The 21,983-nt window shown below is 45.8% G+C and overlaps 1 protein-coding gene across 5 annotated transcripts in view; it reads right to left on the reverse strand.

The window, feature by feature from the left end:
- The window catches only part of LOC142771907 (uncharacterized), a 129,563-nt gene that overhangs the window by 19,105 nt on the left and 88,475 nt on the right, over positions 1–21,983 (reverse strand). Inside the window, exon 1 of one of the 5 annotated variants that reach the window (XM_075873893.1) lies at positions 4,565–4,921. The exons of the other annotated variants lie outside the window; for them this stretch is intronic. The gene's annotated coding sequence lies outside the window, so the exon portion shown is untranslated. Of the gene's footprint in view, positions 1–4,564; positions 4,922–21,983 lie in introns of those variants that run through there. 5 annotated transcript variants of the gene reach the window in all.

Here is a 21,983-nt window from a genome sequence, read left to right on the forward strand (position 1 = left end):
GTTACTAAACTTATGGTGCGGAAAGCATAACCATCACCTCGTATCACTTCCCAACTTACTTTCCGCGTGTGCAGAACACATGCATACTATAACTGCAACATTTCTTCGCCGGTGAAGTTAGTCTGAGTTCATCTATGTTTTCAGTGCAAATTCGCTGTTCACGAACCGATGCAATATGATAGCAGGACGCCGCGCCTCCTTGCCGCTGGAAACTATTGCTAATGTAATGTGCCAAAGTTTTTTTTCTTCGCCGAGCTTAAATACGACACCATTATTCCTCATTGAACATTATTTGAATGCGCCGACGCGAAATTCAAAAGTGGTCTCACTCAATGCCAAATATGCTGCCAGCAAACATGCATGCTTCGCAAAGACACGCATCTTATAAAAAAACCGCACGTTATCTGAGCAAGGTTTCTCGCACGTGAAGTCTAGTTACATTCCTTCGTTTTAAACACGTTTAGAATGTGTTCACTTTCCTTTTTTCAGTGCGTGACTTGTCCATAAAAATTTTAAAAAATTCTATAGCTGTAACACTTCTCTGTAGTCTTGTGTCAACAGCAAAATCAAACCGCGATGGTATCAATCAATCAATCTATCAGTTTCTTATTATGTCCTAAAAGGGTGTTACAGGGAGTAAAATATACAGACGAGGGTCCCAAAGTACAAGACTGCAACGGGACCCTCGGTGATGATTACAAATAATAAAAGCACAAGCAGCTATTAGAATCGTGGCAACAAAAATATATAAAGCAGAATGAAAACAAAAAAGGATGGAATCAAAAAACAAATCATACAGCATAAAACAACACAAAGAAGATAGTCAACTATTTAACAGGTACGCCTTTAGAGAGTTTTTAAATGAAAATAAAGAAACTTTGCATTTTAGCAAAGTGGGCAAATTATTCCATATGGTGATGGTACAGAAGAGAGAAGATGAATTACCATAGTTAGTACGAACCTTCGCAAGTAAAAAGTTATTATTAGCCGCAAACCTGGTAGTGTTAGTATTAACTAGCATCTTAGGATCAATGATATTAGCAGAAAGTTGATTTTTTATTTGTTTATGCAGAAAAATAATTAGATTAAACCTTTATAGATAGCTAACAGTTAAGATTTTATTGCATTGAAGAAGGGGAGCGACGCTACTGTCGTGAGAACAGTTAAAAATAGCGCGAATAGCTCGATTTTGTAGATGAAACATGGCACTGGTAAGTATTCCCCCATGATGCGATGCCATAAGTGATATGAGAATGAATGAATGAATGCGAAGTAAAGTGAAAGGAGTGCTTTATGAGAAAAATATGAGCGAGCTTTGAGGAATGCGCGAATGCCGAATGCTGCCGTTTTTCTAATATGAGCAATATGGAGAGCGAAGTTAAGGTTGACGTCGAGGTGAATGCCAAGAAAAGATACACTGTCGCTGATATTAATCACATGAGAGTCAACTGTGAGCTGTGGTGAGGAAGTTAACTTGCGTTGAGCTGTTCTAAAAACCATAAACTTAGATTTATTTGGATTAATAATTAAGAAATTTTCCTGGCACCATTTTGACACGCTACAAAATACAGCATTTAATTTATTAGTGACGTTGTCAATACATCTATCAGCAATGGAAATGGTAGTATCATCAGCATATAAAACGCAGTGAGCCATGTGTATAATGTCGGGAAGGTCAATAATGTAAAGTAGAAAAAGTAACGGACCCAGTAATGACCCTTGAGGAACCCCTCGATTTATTGTTTTAGTGGAAGAAAATCAGCCCGATATGTAAACAGTATGCTTTCTGTTAAGGAGGTAACTGTTTAAAAATTTGAGGGATGGACCTGTAATACCGTATGATTCGAGTTTCTTGGATAATATGACATGATTATTGGTATCGAATGCTTTTGTGAAGTCTAAAAAAAACTGACCCTACTACAAATACTGTGTCTATGGAGTGTTTGATGAAGTCTGATAGGGAAAGAATAGCAAGGTTAGTAGAACTTCTAGCGCGAAAGCCAAATTGACAGGGCTTCAGTATATTAAATTTATTAAGGTATTTGTTCAGCCGAGTTATTAACAGTTTTTCGATGACTTTGCTCAGGGAAGAAAGAATACAGATGGGGTGATAGTTAGAAATAAATTGCTGGTCACCCTTTCTAAAGATCGGAAGGACTTAGCTATTTTTAGAGAAGTAAGGAAAATGCCATGCTTGAAAGCAAGGTTTATAATTACAGAAAGTGGTTCAGAAATAATGTCTACTGCAAGTTTTAGGTGTCGTGCTGAGATTTTATCTATACCAGGGCCGGTTTCTTTGAGACTTTTGATTGCTGTAGAAACATCATCAGGGCTCACGGGGAAAAGAAGAATGATTATAACGTTGTAGATTACAACAAGAACTGCTATGTTTTTCTCTAAAAATTTCGAAAAAATAATTACTGAAAGCATCAGCAACACTTTCAGGGTTATCGTGTGTAACGCGTTTATATATGACTTTCTGCATAGTGAACTATGTATTGATCGATTCAAAAAATCGTTTAAGAGCTGCCATTGTCTTTTAGAGTTGTTTTCACTAGATATTTGGTCATCATAATATTTTTTCTTTGCATTTTTCAAGAGACACGAAAGAACATTGGAGTATCATTTATAGCGTGAAGCTAAAGCAGTGTTAAATGGTTGTTTTTTTTACTTTTCTGTACAGGTTATCTTTTTACGCATACTTTCTAGCAGTCGCTCAGATAACCATGGGTTGTTAGGATATTTGTACCTCTTTTTACATTTGAGTGTTTTAGTACATTCTTCTACGGCTTTAAGAAAAAGGGAAGAAAACTTGTTGAATGCCTGGTCTACATTGCATAAGGACGTAACACTCGACCAATCAGTTTTAATAATGGCATTGAAAAACAATTCCTGGTCAAGTACGGAAGTAACACGCGTGAGTGGATCAAATGGCTTCATGACGTTGAAAGCAAGAAATATGGTATAATGATCAGTGATGTTCACATCAATTACTCCTACAGAGGGAGAGGGCGAGAAATTACAGATGGCATGATCAAGCCATGAAGCAGCACCAGAAATAGGACATCTAGTAGGAGATGAAATGAGAGACTCAAAACCGTATCTACTGAAGCAGTCATTATAGTCTGTGCATGCACAATTGTCTGTGTTAAGCAAGTTGATGTTGATGTCTCCAACTAGGACAACGCGCTTGCCTTCAGATGATAATTGATGCAGAATGGTATCCAGGCGAGAAATGAAATTCCTCATATTCGAAGGAGGGGAACGGTAAATACACCCCAGAATAACGTTGTTATTATCGTTTAAAAAAGAATTATCTAATTCAGTCCACACGGATTCGCAATGCGAGATGCCTATAGAAAGATCTTGTCGGCGGGTGTAGGACAGATCTGGGGCGATAAATATTGCTGAGCCGCCATAGCTCTCTGAACAACGGTTGCAGTACTCAGCTTCGTACGATGACGGGCAGAACAGATTGACGTCATAAGTGCAGAGCCATGTTTCAGAGAAGCAAATTATGGAGAAAGAATGCGCGAGGGAATCTATAAAGTTATAAATATTATCCGAATTTTCGCGCAGGCTACGCGCGTTGAAATAAACCAAGGAGCGATTACTATCACCTAGCATATGTTTAGCCTCGTCAGGGGATAGCAAAGCCATGATGATAAGATGAAAGTGAACGAGTGGTCAGCACGAAAATGGGCGTAGGACTCAGTGGCTATGAAAAGATGCTAAGATCACTGTCTTTGATAATGCGATATACTCTGCTATCACCAGACTTCCGTACCTTGATCTGGCAATTATCTGTCCACAGAAATTGCCATTTGTGCGCTTTTTTCAGAGTTAGGGCCTTAGCAAACAATCCTTTGTTCTCTGGAGACAGGTGATCATTGGCATAGATTGCTTTACTTGAGCTACCGGAGAAGCCAACATCAGAAGTGTTCGGACGGGTCTTACGCGCTTTACGAACAAAGTCGTTTTTCTTTTTATGGAAGCAGAACGGTGCGACAATGTTCTTTTTATCTGATTTCGTTGAAACGCGATGAACTGTGTAAAAGTCGCTGGGCGTGACAGGACACTGAATAGCTTCGCCAATCTGCATCACAATGGCCGCACAGTCCTCACCCTGAGTGACTGGAACGCCCTTGATTTCAACAGTATTGAGTCTCGAGTATTGCTCCAACTCCGCAACCTTTCTAGTCAGTGCCTCATTTTGCGCAACTAGTTCCTTGTTAGCTAGTTTCAATTCATCCTGCTTTGTTTTGATAGAGTCGAAACTGTCACACAGAAACTGAAAACTATCACTGAGGGACGCATGTTCCCCGAGTCCTTCCTGTTCTAGCTTTTCTTTAATTTTAACTGTTAGTTCATTTGCAAGGGTATTAAGACTAGAGCGAACCAAAGACTCAAGTGCTTCAATTTTTTGGCCAATTCTGCGTTGGATGGCATGACAGCAAATACACAAACGATAGCAAATACACAAACTAAGATAAACAAGCAATGGGAGGCAGCAGCTGCGGCAAAAGAGAACACACTAACGTGAGCAGAAAATAGGGACACCAACCTGCAGAGCAAGTAGGAAGCAATCAAAATGGAATCCAGGAACCACTTGCCAGAGGTGCTGCCTCAAAAATGATGCACTTCCACGGGAAGCGTCGTTATTTATCCTTGTGACGTCACGTTAGTAGGCGCCCTCTTTTGGATGATGACGTCGTGGATGTAGGCGATTCACAGGCCCCTGGACTTGACAGTTGATGAGCCGCACACGTGCCCTGAAGATAGCTGTATCCAGATAGCTGCAGAGCAAGTAGGAAGCAATCAGAATGGGATCCAAGAACCACTTGCCAGAGCTGCTGCATCAAAAATGATGCACTTCCACGGGAAGCGTCGTTATTTATCCTTGTGACGTCACGTTAGTAGGCGCCCTTTTTTGGATGATGACGTCGTGGATGTAGGCGATTCACAGGCCCCTGGACTTGACAGTTGATGAGCCGCACACGTGCCCTGAAGATAGCTGTATCCAGATAGCTGCAGAGCAAGTAGGAAGCAATCAGAATGGGATTCAAGAACCACTTGCCAGAGCTGCTGCCTCAAAGTCATAGCACTTTACGAGCAGTTCATCGTTGAATAACTATGAATTCCATGTTCCAGCTCACATTCCTCAGAACAGAATGTTTTGACCAACGTTTATAGATACTTTTTTCAGTTTCGGAACTCTCTGCTTCACCTTCGGGGTGAAGCAGAGGGTGAAACTTTTCGAATTTAAGATGTCATAGAGACTCATGCAATTTTTTCGATTTTTGAGCCTGTGGTCAGCAAGTACGAAACAACTTAAGAGTGGGTTGGGTAATGCGCATACGCATTTCGGCTTCCACATGTCATGAAAACTCGCTGGGGGACGACGACGACAAAGTTTTATCGTTCGGTTGTCGGTTTTCTTGGCTGGTGAATTTTTTCCCCTTTTTATTTGTGTAGTCGTGCATCTTTGGCACTCAGCATGCCCTGTACTGGTCCTCAAGACCTCTGCTCTGCTGGGGGGACCCTCCCTGCAAGTTTCGCTTTGGAGGAGATAGTGGCGAACCTACCTAGCGATATGGTTAGACCTGCCATGGCAAGGAAGTGGCTCAGCTCTTCAGTGACATCAGAACCGGCCGATTCCGAGTCGGATGCTACGTCGGATGACTCGAATGCAATTCTACCTACTAAGCATCGACGGCCAAGGCGGAAGTCGGCAGCATCATCCTCAAGTGAAGAGACCGTAATATACAACAGCATCGTGACTACGACAGTTGCTTATGTGCCCGTCGACATCACGGTAAGCCTGAACGCTATCACCAAACAGAAGCTTTATGACTTTTTCTTCAAACTTGCACCTGGTCTGTTTCAAGAAGTTCGAGTGAATCCCAGGAAAAATATCATCCACAGACACAACAGATGAGAAGATGGTGCAAACCCTGCTAGGTCTATCTCAGCTATGCAACGTCAGTGTGTGGGCTTTTGATCCACAGGATGCTAATGATACAGCTAGGGTTATATCGGATGTAGATGTAGAACTTTCAGACGACGTTTTGAAAATTATGGCAGTTTGCACGCCACCATGCAGAGTCATCCAGCGCTTGAAGGCTTGGCTCTTCGAATTGTGTGAAGATTCTTTTCGGGTGTGAAAAGCTACCTAGTCACATAAGGGCCGGACCTGTGCGGTACCCCGTCCAACCTTTCATACCAAAGCCTCTACAATGTCGCAAATGTCTCAAGCTTGGACATGTACAGGGTTTCTGCAAAAATGTTGTGGTCTGTGCTAAATGTGGCGCAAATCACCACGTAAAACTTTGCAACAGTGTGACATCTCGCTGCCCTAACTGTAATGGCGAACACTTGGCAACGGACAAAGAATGTCCAAAGCTAAAGAAAAAATGGAAAGTCCTGAAAGAGAAAGCCTGAAAGAGAAGGTCCTGAAAGAAGGTCCTGAAAGGGAAGGTGCTGAAAGAGAAAGATAGCATCACGAGAAAAGATGCCTAGCCATAGCACCCGTCAAGTAGGTGGCGACGGCACAACTGAAGTTGCACCTGTACGTCCAAAGAAGAGTACAGCGAGAGAGAATCGAAGCAATGAAGGGAGGCGCAATTTTAGCATTTCGGCAACATAGTGGCCAGCGCTACCATCAAAGCCATCGGACACAGCCTCCTCAAAGGTCAATCCTCATAAAGTTTCAGAACCAGCTTCCGCCAAGGCCATGTTTGCAGTAGAAAATACTCTAAACACAGCACGAGAAACGGCTCCAGCCAACGATGATGCCCAACTTGTAACTATGCTTAAGATGCTTGTTAACGTCGTCAGATCTCTCATAGTGGGTCGTCAAACGCCAGCAGCATTAGCCGCTGAACAGCTCGTGGAGGCTCTCGTTCCAGTTCTCGACAGTCTTCACTAAAAACAACATGAACACCTGTCGCGAACCCCGTCCCTATGTGCTGCAATGGAACGTCAGGTCTCTACGACCGCGCCATCCTGATCTCGTTCTTAGGCTCCTTGCAATGAAGAATCCGCCGGATGTTATCCGGATGTTATAGCTCTCCAAGAAACCAATGTGAGAAATGACGAGCTCAGACTTCCGGGTTACGTGGGCGTTCAAAGCAATACCCGATGCACGGAAATGACGTGTACGTTTTTCCAGTGTACAGACACCACGCATCCAAGAAATGCTTCGAAAGCGTCATTTCACATACGATCTTATGTTCATTTCGCAGTGATCGACGCAAGTGACCTCTGCGACGTCGACTTTAATTGTGTAGCAGTTGCTATTAATCTCAGGAACACAACTACGACTGTGGCAAGCATATATTTTCGGCCAACGCGACCAACGGACATCACATTGCTGGAGTGCCTGCTATCTCGGTGTGGCTCGTCATTTCTGCTGTGTGGAGATTTCAATGCCCATCATCCTTGTTGGTGTTGTCGCCCACAAGGCAATCGTGGAGTGGAAATCAGTGATCTTATTGTTAAACATGATCTGCAAACCTTTAATGACGGTTCATCCACATTTGTCGGCAAAGGAAAAGGAAGAATCTCACCCATGGGGTTCGAGCGAAGCTCACCCATGGGGTTCAGATTATCTGCCCATTTGGCTGGTTCTAGAGATTTTTTCCTGGCAGCCAGAGTTTTGCCTACACAGTGACAAATGGGGACAAGTTCTGTCAGCTCATTGCGGAGGCGCCATCACACGATAGCCTGTTCAAACAAGTGAGTGAATGTCTGCAGGAAGCTACAGTGCGACGACTGCGAAGCATCGACAAGCCAAACCCTGGCCTAAAGCTCTTGAAACTACGTGCTTGTCGACGACGTGCTTACAGGGGGGCGCAGCGTTCCAAAAGAAGCTCTTATTGGACAATTTATAACCGCTAAGATGCAGCCATTAGGCGGCACACAAAACAACTTCGTCGAAGAAGCTGGGTCGCATTGTGTAGATCGTTGCATATGGTGAGCAGTTTTGGGAGTGTATGGCGCATATTGAAGGCTCTCCGAACACCTGAGGTCTGCAAGAACCCAGCTACAGCATTGTGCATCATGACTTGGCGGTCTCCGAAATTTTTTGCGGAAGATTTTGGCAATATTTTCACTTGTCCTATGTCAAAAGACAACGCCAGTCATCGTTCTGTAACAATTTTATATGGACCACCATGTGAGATGGATGAGGCAGAATTTACCCTGGCCGAGCTGCCTCATGCACTTAGCCTCTGTTACCGCCGCACTGCCCCAGGCGAAGATGCTGTTACGCACCAAGCCTTGCGAAACATTGATGAAGTCTTTCATAAAAGTATCCTGGACGAATACAACAAAGTGTGGCAAATGAGTCTGATTCCTGCTGAATGGAAACCGTCTGTGGTGAAGCGAATTTCAAAGCCTGGTCGCTCTGCACAACTGTTGAAGTCATACCGGCCGATGTCACTAACTTATAATGTTATGAAGCTGATGAAATGTATGGTGCTGTTTCGCCTGGACGCCAGATTACAGGAGCTCACTTTCTTTCCTGGTGTCATGAGCGGATTTCGTCGCCACCGTTCAGCCTTCGACAGCATAGCAGATCTTGTATCATCGTTTGTATCTGCTCGAGCAAACAAACATTCAGCGTATGTTTTATTTCTTGGCATACAGCAAGCGTTTGACTCGCTGCCAAATAAGGCAATTATTTGTGCACTGATGAATGGAGGAATTTCAGGGCTTCTGTTACACTTCCTCTGTGATTTTCTTTCTGAGCGCAGAATGAAAGTGCGCATTGGAGAAGTACAGAGTCAACCTCGCGCTGTTAAATGTGGCATCCCGCAAGGCAGCGTCTTGTCACCGCTTCTCTTTAACAGCGTACTTGCCGGACTTCCAGGCCGATTACTGCAAGAATGTGGCTTTTCTATAGGCATAGCGATTTATGCTGATGACATCACACTCTGGGTCAGTTGTCCGTCATACCATGGTCCACGTCTTCGTGGTATATTGCAGCAAGCTCTGAATTCAACTTCAGAATACTTGGTGGAAGTTGACCTGCAGGTTTTACCTGCGAAGTCATCTGCGATCACGTATCATCCAAGGCAACGCGCTCGTCGAAGCCTTAGCAGGCTTTACCTCGGAGACACACCGATACAGTGGGTACACCAACATCGCTACCTGGGTGTAATCATCGATGATCGCCTTTCTTGGCGCCTTGCTGCTAAAACTTTTAGGCGAAAATTGCTGTCCCTGTTCAAGTATGTAGCCGCCTTTACTGCTAGGGGTGAGGACATTGATCAAACGATGGCACTACAGGTTTACCAATCAGCTGTACTCTCTTTCGTGATCTATGCCTTGCCAGTCTTGAAAGTTCCGCCTCCTTTAATGTCTCAGCGAGAACGAGATCATCGTGTTGCCCTCCGAGTACTGTTTGGCTTACCTCGTGAAGCACAATGCATCCCACTACTGACTGAAACACACCAGTTGCCGCTAAGGCTGCAAGCTGACCAGAGAGCGCTACATCATATCGAGCGTCTGAACCGAGCCCCGCATGGCAAGACACTCCTTAACAGGCTGTTACAGCGCCCACTTTCTCGGATGGGTAAAATGGCGGCTTTGTTCAATGACATTACTGGCAATTCCGGCGAAACTATTGAGTTGCCAACATCGAAAGAGAACAGGCCATGTGCCTTCCCTACCCATCTGTCAATTCCAGGAATACGCAAAAAGTGTGACCAACCTGTTTCGGAACTATACCAATTAGCCTATTCACACTTATTTGAAAACTTCGAAGACTATGCAAAAGTATTTACGGACGCTTCTGTACGCAGCGATGGCCTGATCGCTTCTGCAGCTTTCTTCTGCCCTTCAACCGATATCAGGCGCTTGTTTAAAATACGGTATCCCTCATCGTCTGTGACGGCCGAGCTAGCAGCAATTGATGTCGCTCTTAAGTACGTACAAGAAGGGTTAGCAGCATCGAAGCTTGTCATCCTCGCCGGCTCTCGTGGTGCCCTTAGCAGACTCACCAGCAAGAAAACCGACAGCCTTATTCTGAGCAGCATCATGGAACAATATTCTGTCACGTAGGGTATGTCTAGCGGCACAGTAAATACCTTCAAACGTGGGTATTGCGGGCAATGAAGAAGCGGATCACCTTATTTCGTCATGCAACCATGATGGCTGTGACTGTCCGGGAATTCTATGTACGGTGGACAACGCTCATCTGCTTATACGCCGACACCTCCTAAAGCAGCGCCCAGACCAGCGTGCGGCGAATGGTTCGTTCCCTCCCCGTATTCGTGACCCTGGCTTGCCTCGTAGTTCCCGAGCGCTGTTGTTCAAGCTTAGAGTTGATTGATTGATATGTGGGGTTTAACGTCCCAAAACCACTATAGTATTATGAGAGACGCCGTAGTGAAGGGCTCCGGAAGTGTAGACCACCTGGGGTTCTTCAACGTGCACCTTAATCTGAGCCAACGGGTCTACAGCATGCTCGCTTCCATCGGAAATGCAGCCACTGCAGCCGGGGTTTCAAGTTTTATGTATGTTTTTTACTCATACTCGTCGAAGTTTTCGTCTTTTTTCCCCTTTTTCATCTTCCTTCCTCTTTCTCCCCTCTAATCTTCATATCCTCCATTTCTTCCCTCCTCCCGAAAGAGTGAACGGGCGTTGTGCCCCTCCAGGTGGCAGTTGCCAGCTTGCTCTCTCCCACTTTCCTCTGTGTCCTTGTGTATCTGTGTATGCAAATCAAATAACAATAATAATAATAAATAATAATGATAATAATAATAATAAAATTAATAATAATAATAATAAAACTCGTTCTTGAAGCAACCATGAAAAAGACTGCTGAATTATGCCGTATTGCAGGATAATGCACGTGCTTTTTCGCGTCATTATTATGCTCAAAAGGAAAAAAAACACTGTGCGTTTCAACTTTTGATATACAGTTTACTGTTCGTTCCACCGATTCATTCTGATGTTTTGTCACAACGATGTTTCCGCAAAAGTTAGACTCATATTTTATAGATTAGTGATAGATGAACTTGTGCTGGTTCTGTTAATGCAACGAATGAGGCTAACCACATAATCTTTAGGGAGCTGGCTTCATTGACCCCTGCCAACGATTTTTCGCTGTTCCGTCGCTACGGCTAAACGCTTCAATGCAAAGTGGTCTCTTCTAGGCCACGGGACAGCTTAATTCTCTCGCATAGTAGAGTACCGAGTACTCTAAATTGCTAACCAATTTTCTACCCCAACCCCCTGTTTCAACGACATTGTGGTGCCATAATTTTAGCCGAAATAGCACACTGCTCTTCCATATAGCAGAGGACATGTAATACTCTAAATCGTCCACCATTTCTTAGCACACACAACCAATCTGGGTGAGTGGCGAAAAATTTTTGCCATGAAGTTTTAAATGTGAAAAATCGTCGCCTCAGCACTTTTAAAGATTCAGCGAATGCTGACACGGGCGTTCTCAGTGTTAAACGCCGGGTTCTACCCGACACTGCACCGAAGCCTTTCACAAATATTGATTAAGTGGCTTTGCTTTTTAATAAGGCGCGTCCCCTGTGTTAAGCAGTGGCTTCAACGTGACGCTGCACTGAAGGCCTTCACAATCATTGAATACATGTTCGTGCTGCTTAATGAAGTTAGGCACACGTTGGAATTACCACAGTGTTTATTTCACACGCCACACATTGTGCCTCGCATGATCACAGCCATAAAAGAATGTCATGAGCGGGTAAATCAGTTAAGCAGTGTATTAATCTCTGTGCTTGTTCTCGACTACAGGCGGTCACAGCCGCCGCCAAAGTACCGTTAGATAAACTCCCACCGAAAGCGGGCGTTCGCGAACGCTCTCCCTCAATCACGCTGACGCTGTTGTGCCCGCAAAGCTGCTTCTTCGGCGCGACGTTGTTGCAAGCTTCTGACATCGTGAGCCAACTCGGTGGTGTAGTTTGGAGGGAATTCCCGCCACCGGCACTTGCATTTTCGTTGACGACTTGGAACGCTGCCGGATTATCGGTATATAGGCTGCCGGATTTGCTGCTGCCGGCACTCCAGCTCCCTAGCCCGTTTTTTGTGCCCGGACTGCTCCACCGGTCCGCCGAATGCGAGCTCTCTCAAGTTTCCACTGTCAGAGCTCTGCTGGAGTGGTCTGTGGCTTAACCATGTGGAAGCTCTGAGTAGAAACTGACGCGCGCTTGCTGAGCGCCACAGCTGCGACGGAATAGACATCACTCACAACGCAGCCGATGGCACGCGTGCTTGGATACGACACTGAGAATGACGTAACTGATAGCACAGCCAATGGGAACCGCTCGTAACACCGATTCAGATTTTTTTCTAGGCATGTACAGCTTTGCTGTAATAAAAAAAATTACACCAACTCCCACTAAAAGTAACCATGTAGGGATGCGAAGCAGCTTTGGCGTTCACTGGTGTTTCCGCTTCTTGTTTTCATTTGTATGTTTCCACGTATTTTGAAGAAGGAAATAAAGAAAGAGCAAGAAAAAGAACAGGAAATAAAGGAAGAAAGAATTTTAGAAAAATAAAGAAAGGAAGGAAAAATAGAAAGGAACAAAGAAAGAGGGAATGAGGAAGAAAAAAATAAAAGAGGAAAGGAATAAAAAGAAAAATCCAAAAACAAGGACAAAAAGAGAAACAAAAGGAAGGAAAGAAGGAAGAGAGAGAGAGGGAATGAAAGAAAGACGGGAAGAAAGTAAGAAAATGAGAAGGAAGGAAGGAAAAAAGGAAGGAAGGAAGGAAGGAAGGAAGGAAGGAAGGAAGGAAGGAAGGAAGGAAGGAAGGAGGGAAGGAAGGAAGGAAGGAAGGAAGGAAGGAAGGAAGGAAGGAAGGAAGGAAGGAAGGAAGGAAGGAAGGAAGGAAGGAAGGAAGGAAGGAACAACCACTTGCCCCGTTTGAAGTTCTGTAAACCGTCCTTCAAATTGGGCGGAAGTATAGCTAGCCTTCATCTGACAATTTTTTTCCCGACATATGGTGCGAAAAAACTAACTTGAATAATATTACTCCAGGAGCGGTGAAAGCGACACGTTGCTTTCCTCTGCGCCTGTACGCTCAAGGTTTGTGTCAAGCAATCACAAGATTACATGCAAGGTCTGAACGATCCACCTCTTTCACTTCATTTGTCTTTCGCGGCTTCCCACGTCCACATCGTATGGGGCCTTAAAAAGAATTAAGCTTGATTTTGCAATCATAACAAAACATGATGGCCGAGGATTCTGCGGTCAAAACTATAGTATACCTTCTGATTGCTTCACTACGCCCTGGACGCCTGGACGCCTACAAAAGACGCACGCAATTTTGGTATGTCAGCCGTATTCGAAAAGACAAGAAGGACCGTTTCAGAAATTAGAAAGCGGAAACACGACATAATCTTATCATTACAGAAAAATGCATCAATAAGCAATGTGAGATGATATCATTGTACAACTCCTTGAATAATGTCATGAGCCTGAAATGAATGAAAGCAAAACGCAATGTAACGTCCGGTGTAATCAGGGCATACGTTCAATTCGTTATAAAATAACGTGACATTAGGTTGACATTTTATCAAAACAAGAAATATTAAAATAGTATTGAAAGGATATGCCAATTATTGTCAACCATATCATTTCTAGTATGCAAGAACAAACATTTCATAAGTTTGCCGACTTGTCTGGGAACGTTCGCATGTTGATAAACTGATTTATTTGATTAATATGTGGCGTTCTACGCCTCAAAACCGTCATATGATTTTGAGAGAAACCGTAGTGGAGGGCTCTGGGAATCTCCACCACCTGGGGTTCTTTAACGTGCACCCAAATTAGAGCCCATGGGACTACCGCATTTTAGCCTCCATCGAAAATGCACCCGCCTTAGCCGGGATTCGAGCCCGCGACCTGCGGGTCAGCAGCCGAGTACCTTAGCCACTAGACCACCGCGAAGGGGCACGTAATGATAAACTAGACATTTGTCACTCCAAATATGCTTTTTGCGTTATTCAGTACTGAAAGGCTACAGATAAATGATAATAATATAATTTCTGACCTAGAACCACTTTACACCTGTGTAAAAACTATGTATTGCGTTGTAATCCAGGGTCGTTTGCAGCAATCCTAATAATATACGAGCATGTAGCAATAATTTTCCTAATGCGGATCATTTTATAGTCTCACCTTTCGCAAATCCGGTCCCCGCCATGGTGGTCTAGCGGCTGAAAGTACTCGGCTGCTGACCCGCTCGCTGGTCGCGGGATCAAATCCTGGCTGCGGTGGCTGCATTTTTGATGGAGGCGAAAGTTGTAGGCTCGTGTGCTCAGATTTAGGTGCACGTTAAAGAACCCCAGGTGGTCAAAATTTCCGGAGCCCTCCACTACGGCGTCTCTCATAATCATATGGTGGTTTCGGGACGTTAAACCCCAAAAATCAAATCAATCAATTCGCTAATCCGGCGTCGGCGGTGTCGTCTACATCCTCACTGCTCATGCTCGCGTCTCCCGTCTTGTGACATTAGTCCCTCTCCCCTCTGTCTCTCTCGCCTCGCAAGGCTGACGCAGGCAGCGTCTGCTAGTAAAAAGCTACTGTTCGGGTTGCAAAACTGTTCACAGGGCACCCCTTATATGCCGGCACTGGATATATGTAAGCATATATCCAGCCCGTGTATCTAGGCACAGGACATTATTAAATGTTATTCTATCCATATCCACTGACTGCATGATGATGAGTGGGGCGAAGCATCTTTAAGCTCGTCCGCGCTCTCGTCCGTCCGTTCGTTCTTGCTTCCATCCGTGCGTCCATCCATCTGTGCGTCCATCCGTCCGTCCGCGCGTCAGACCGTCCGTCCATCTATGCATTCATTTGTCCGTCCGTTTATACGTCTGTCCATCTGTCTGTCCATCCAGTGAACACTCTAACTACCACCATCTCACATCTTTTCATTATATATTCGACTGATAGATGGATTGATATGGCTGCATCCTTTAGATCGGGTGGCGGCTAACACCACCTAGCACTAATACTTTATGAACAAACAACTAGATTTACCTTTTTTTCTTTAAATAGTGAAGTTGAGGACTAGAACTTTGCAGTGAAGGTTTTAATTTTCACTCGTGCCTTGATTTTAGCCACCAATCAGGTAACCTCCTTCTAGTTATTTCTACCCACTTAATATCTATTTTGCCCTCGCTGTCCCTAAATCCCAGTGCTTTGAAAAACTCTGCGCCATCACCCTGAACTATAGGGTGAAGCCCTTTGCAGAATATTATCAGGTGCTGACGCGCAGGTCGCGGGATCGAATCCCGGCTGCGGCGGCTGCATTTCCGATGGAGGCGGAAATGTTGTAGGCCCGTGTGCTCAGATTTGGGCGCACGTTAAAGAACCCCAGGTGGTCAAAATTTCCGGAGCCCTCCACTACGGCGTCTCTCATAATCATATAGTGGTTTTGGGACGTTAAACACCACAAATCAATCAATCAATCAGTGCTCCAAGTGCGTCTTACAGTTACTAGTTTTCCTTAGTGAGCCTCTGATTGGAGGCAAAGTACTTTGAAGATTAAGTTATCCATGCTCGTTTCTGTGTGTTATTTCGTCGGAAACAAATGTCTTTTAATATAGAACTAACGAAGCATTTACATAGAATATCAAAGCCACTTGATCTTCAAGTGGGCACTATCAGAAAAAAAACATGTTTCCGCCATCTTGGCAGTGGCAAAAGGTGGCTTCACTTCTGCTGGCACTGGCATTGCGGGAGCTTCCACTCCAGGAATTTTTCTTTAATCCTCCTTGGTGCCGACCAGTGCGGACGTGCGAAGATCGGCTCCTGCTTTCAAGAATGCTTCCCTGTGGTATTTACGAATTTGTCGCCGAGTTTTCAGTCCCATCGTGTGCCTAAATTCTCAAGAAATCAGCAGATACCACCTTTGTGCTGGTGAGTGGACTTTTAAACCATTTTGGGGGCATTTTTATACGGCAACGCCACCGGGGGATTTAAGCCTAACAACCAAGGAGGCGATTGTCGCCGATGCGCCGACCCGGCGCCAGCGTGACTCAACGCTCTGCGCGTTCCAGAACCTGCAACTGAGAATGGAATACCAAGTAGAGAGAGAGGACATCTCTCCAGAGGATTGCACGGAAGACATGGGTTGGAAGGAAGCCGAAACGAGACGCTCAAGGAATAAGCAAGCCGCGGTTAGCGTTCCTGCTGCCAAGGGTTCGACCAAGGCTGGCATTGCGGGAGACGCTCGAGCCAGTCGTAGTAGGTATGATACCAACATACAATCGTGCGAGCTGGACGCATGCCGCCAATACCCAAGGACTTCAGAAAAATTGTGCTACGACCACGTGGAGGATTAAATATTACGAGAATCGGCACTGGAGCCGTGGCAGACGCGATAGTACTGGCGGCCGGCATCAAAGAGGAGGAGGCCATGCAGGACATCATTTGTTCCAACTTGCGGCAGAACATTATGATGGCAAGCACTCCGGACCAAGACAGAGCTTCAAGATACCTCAAGGTCAAGCAAATTGACATTGGAGGCTGAGTTTTCGAGGTTAGCGCGTACGCCACGGCTACCCACGATACTTGTAAAGGAGTGATTCGCGGGATCCCCGTAAGCAATACTCAGGACATTTTGACCCGAAAGATTGTGAACGCGAACAACCCGCTCGCGCTGCAGGTCAAGAGAATCAAGGACACCAGGACAATCATCATAGCGTTCGAAGGACACAAGGTGCCCAGATTCGTGAGATATGGACCTTCACTTTTGCAGTGCTCCCTTTACCGCAAGAACATCGACATTTGTTACGTCTGTGGAAAGCTGGGACATCGGTCTGACGTCTGTCCGAACCCACCTAAACCATCTGCAGAGGCTGCGAGATCAAGAACCCAGATAGCCTGCACCAGTGCAATCCAAATGCAGGCTGTGTGACGGTCACCATCCCACGGCAGACAAAGAGTGCAAGAACAGGTGCTTAGTGTCATACGTCGTCAGACGCAGACGTTGGGAAAGATCGCGAGCAGCCGCAGAAGCCCGGGACGCATTAATCACATCGAGTCCAGACATCAACGACAAGCAGCTTACTCCAGCCTACAGGACCCAGAGCATCCAGACTACTCAGGAACAGGAAAGGCGGCCCCACTCCAGGGGGAGGTCGCGTTCCGGAAGAGGTTCTAGACCCAAGGCCCGCTCCCAATCACAGGGGCGCTCGAGTTCTCAAGGTCACCATCAGGGTCGGGATCAGCCTGGGCGGCACCCGAATGGCCAGCTGCCTGGCGTTCAGTTCGATATCATGGCCTCACACCCGGGGAGGACGCCTGCAGTTACTTCGAAAGGCAGCTGGGCTGAGCGAGTGCGCAACGGCGCGGCAGGGGTGATGACAGGTAAGCTGCCAGAGCATGATAGAATTGCACAGCTAGAGCAAGAAAACGCGAGACTTACAAAATCGAATGAGAGGCTATCAGCTGAGTTAAAGGAAATAAAAATTCTTCTCACTAAGCTAACCACCGCGCAGTTTTCACAGCCAATTCCTCAGCAGTGGTGCCAATTTAGCGGATTTCCCGCTAAATCTGGCGGATTTTATTTTATTTCGACGGGAAAAAAATCAGTCTAGCGGCTAGCGGATTTTCTGACGGGCCATTTTTGTACATAGCGGATTTCTGACGGATACCTCACGCAGTAGACCAATTCAAAATCGCCCTGCAAGAAACCATTCCCGTGTTCTCTAAAAATGCGCAAATTGTTTAACTTCAGAGGCTCCTGTTCACTTGCTCCGGAGGACATTTAGTCAGCTCAACATAGTAAAGTTCAAGCTGAGGAACAAGCTGAAGCCTGAAACAACAAATGCCATCCTCGTCGTAAGAGCGGGGTGGAAGCGACACCAGAAAAGTTGTTTTGATTACGAACTTTCCGCGGCAGTTGTTAGTGCAATCTGGACATCTGCAACGTATGTGCAACCAAGTCACCTGTCTGGTCCCTCAACAAGTACCAGCGGTCCTGTGGAGATGGTGTCCGGCGACAACAGTGGCGACGAAGACCTCGATGTGTTTTTCGTTGACCTGTGAGTTTTTTTTATCAGTGTGAACATTTATAACTTTTAGCCTCATCTGTGATGAGGTTCACCAATGACGACGACCGCAGCACTGAAGCCTCAAGTGTTCTAGTTAGACTCCTTGAACGACTATTCGCGGCAATATGTTATTTCAGCTCTCGAAGTTTTGGGGAGCTTTTGAGAATGATAATGGTATTTATCATACGAAATTGCAGTGTTTTTTGAATAAAATAGGCCCTAGCGGGAAATTTAGCGGATATGTTTTAGAATCTAGCGGAATCTGGCGGATTTCTCATTTCTTTTTAGCGGATGTCTGACGTTCAGCGATGGCAACACTGTTCCTCAGCCAGTTGATGTCCCTGTGGCTGAAAACGTGGGGAACTCGAGAACCACAAAAAGACGGCAGTCATGGCAGAACACGTGGAAGCCAACCAAACGACCATGTCAGATATGAAAGAAGTCTTTGACACGCTCAGCAAAGTAGTAGCCAATGTTAGCGAGCAGATGGGTAGGCTACAGTCAAGCGTTGCGGCACTGGAAGAGCATATGACTTTGCGCATTACAAAGGTCGAAGCATATCTGCACAATACAGCAAGGCCTCCACATGCACCAAACTCACCCCTTCGGCCACCAATACTAGTGGTACCAAACCTGTCGACAGGTGCAGCATCAGGCTCTGGCCGCCCATGTAATAACCATGATGACAGCGCTACGTGAAGAGTTTCGTATCTCGCAATTGAACTGTAGAGGTTACCTCAAAAAGAAGGCAGCCCTACAGCAGTATACCAGGAGCAGCCAAGAAAAACCTCATATTATAATATTACAAGAAACCCTTTCACCGCAAGCAACGTTGCCTTGATTCCGGCCTGTAATAGGGGATACTGAAGAGAGGGGAGTCTGCACCTTCGTATGCAACAAACTAACGCACGTAACCCACGACCTCAAGATAGAAGCAGGCCGTTCGGAACACGTCATGGTAGAGATTGTGCCAGGTACGAGCAACCGTCAGAGCATTTTCATTCTTAATTTATACAGCAGTCCAAAGGAACAAAAGCAAGGGTTCAAGACGGTTCTAAATAAAGCTGTTAATATCGCCGGGGAATGTCCAATCGTCATAGCACGTGATTTCAACGCCCCTCATCATACATGGGGTTACAAGTACAACACTGGGAAAGGAAATCGACTTTGGCAATGTGCCAGTGAACTTGATCTCACCCTAATCAAAGACCCCAGCCTACCAACAAGGCTTGGTACCTGCTGCAGGGATTCCACCCCAGACCTTACATTTGTAAGGAACATCAAGAAGGCCCAGTGGATGAACCTTGTTGTAGACCTAGGGAGTGACCACTGCATTCTTGCCACTACCTACTCTGTGGAGCGCAAAAAGCAGAGAGAATTCCACTTCACAGACTATGATAAGTTCAGGAAGATAAGGATGGAAAGGGAACAAGATGGCCACATACAAGGCTTAGAGCAGTGGGTCAAAGAGATTAAAGATGACATCAAATCCGTCTCCTCCACCATTACCACAGATTTTCCGGTTTAAAGAATGGATAGCCGGCTCGCTCATCTTCTTGAGGCAAAGCAAGCACTACTGAACCGTTGGAAGGGTCAGCGCCTGAACCGAAGACTGAGGAAGAAGATAGCTGAGGTAAACAGATCAGTCAAGGAACATTGTCGCGCACTATCCAGGCAGCAATGGGACGAAATCTGCAACTCCGTCGATGGTCAGATGCGCTATGGCAAGACGTGGAATATGTTAAAGCATCTCCTCAACGAAAATACCACCAAAACAAATCAAAAGCATGTTATCGCTCGAATTTTGCACAAAGAGATAGGGCGCACTACAGAACAGCAAGTTGTGCAGCGGCTCGTGCATAAGTACCTCCCAATCAAAAGAGGATTGGCACCACCAAGTAGACAGTACCAGGGCAGGCCCAATCCAGGTCTTGAGGGCGACTTTAACATCGAGGAGATCAGAAGAGCCTTGCATGATCTCAACGGCTGGTCGGCCCCTGGCCCAGACGGTATATCAAACAAGGCCCTTCGTAACCTTGATGATGATTCAATTGAAACCCAGAAGGATATGATAAATGCAGCATAGAAAGAAGGCAGGGTGCCAGAGCAGTGGAAGCTGGCCAGGACGATCCTTATTCCTAAGCCAGGAAAGCCCCCTAACTTGGACAACATGAGGCCAATATCCTTGACATCATGCATCGGCAAGGTTGCAGAACATGCCACACATCACAGGATAAACAAGTACTTGGAAGATAACGACATATATACACACAATATGGTTGTATTCAGGGCAGGGCTATCCACACAAGATGCATTGAAGCTTATCAAACACCAGGTCATCGACAACAAAACGAGAGACGTGACAGCCATTCTGTGCCTAGATCTAGAAAAAGCGTTTGAAAACATCCACCACTCATTCATACTCGAAGCAATTTCCGAGCTTGGTCTGGGGAAAGCCTTCTATGACTACGTATGGTCCTTTCTTACAGATCGGAAAGCCGTGATGAAGATTGCAGATATCGAGACCGCAGCAATCGAACTAGAAGCAAGGGGCACGCCGCAAGGGGCAGTGATTTCACCAATGCTGTTCAACATTGCCATGATTCGACTGTCAAAGAAATTATCGAGCATTGAAGGACTGAAGCACAGCATCTACGCAGATGACATTACCATCTGGTGCACAGGTGGAAGCGAGGGGCAGATTGAGAGCGCCCTGCAAGAGGCGATTGACACCGTAGAAGAGTACCTTCGTCCTTCTGGGCTCAAGTGCTCCTCGAGTAAATCAGAACTTTTACTGTATCGTACTGCAGGCCGCGGACCGAAGCCCAGGGGATGGAAACCGTTAAACCAGATAGACATCCACCTCCGTACAAATCACTGGGATTTCATCCAGAGGGTCGACTCCATCAAAGTCCTGGGCATGCTGATAGAGTCTACCGGCGCCAACAGCAAATCTATAGCCAAGTTAACTTGGAAAACAGACAGTGCGGTGCACCTCATACGCAGAGTGGCCAACAAAAGAAATGGGATCAAGGAAGACAACCTCACCAGGTGTATGCATGCGTTTGTTCTAAGCCACTTCACGTACGAGGCAGCAATGCACAACTGGTCAAGAGCAGAGTCCGAGACACTGAATGTGCTCCTCAGGAAAGTTATCAAGAAGGTCCTGGGCCTACCCATACATACCAGCACCGAGCGTCTGCTTGAGCTTGGCATTCACAACACACTCGAAGAAATAGCAGAAGCCCAAGAGAGAGCACAGTTTGCAAGGTTATCTACAACAAGGTCGGGGAGAATGATCCTGCAGGAGCTGGGCCAACACCCAATGGCAATCAGGCACAATTACAATGATATCCCCGACAACATCAGGAAGAATATCACGGTGTCTCCTGTACCAAGAAACATGCATCCAGAACACAACGTCGGAAGAAGAGTATCGAGGGCCAGGACTATACTTCGGCAAGTCTCAAACGAAAAACGAGGAGTCGTATTTTTTGACGCGGCTTCTTATGCCAATGGGAAAGCGTTTGTGGCAGTGGTAATCGATGGGGCTGGCCGTGTCGTCAACTCAGCGACGGTCAGGACGAAAGACCCAATTATTGCGGAACAGGTGGCCATCGCCTTAGCACTCAAGATGGATAACATTGAAGTCGTCTACAGTGATTCCATGGCAGCACTACGGGCGTTCGCCAAGGGGACGGTCTCAGAGCAAACGCTGAGAATACTGCAAGGCAAGAACATAACGCATCATCTTCTGAGTTGGTTCCCAGCTCACCTTGGGCAAATCAACGATTCCCCTCCCAATCTCAATGAAGCAGCACACGAGGCGGCGCGAGAACTCTCCAACCGCGCCTCCCCGGGGATGCGTTCTACTGGTAAAGGGGATAACCAGGAAATTCTTACAACAATTGACGAGCTCACTAAACATTTCTAC

This window comes from Rhipicephalus microplus, chromosome 9, assembly GCF_043290135.1.
Source record: "Rhipicephalus microplus isolate Deutch F79 chromosome 9, USDA_Rmic, whole genome shotgun sequence".
Classification (NCBI taxonomy): Eukaryota; Metazoa; Arthropoda; class Arachnida; order Ixodida; family Ixodidae; genus Rhipicephalus; species Rhipicephalus microplus.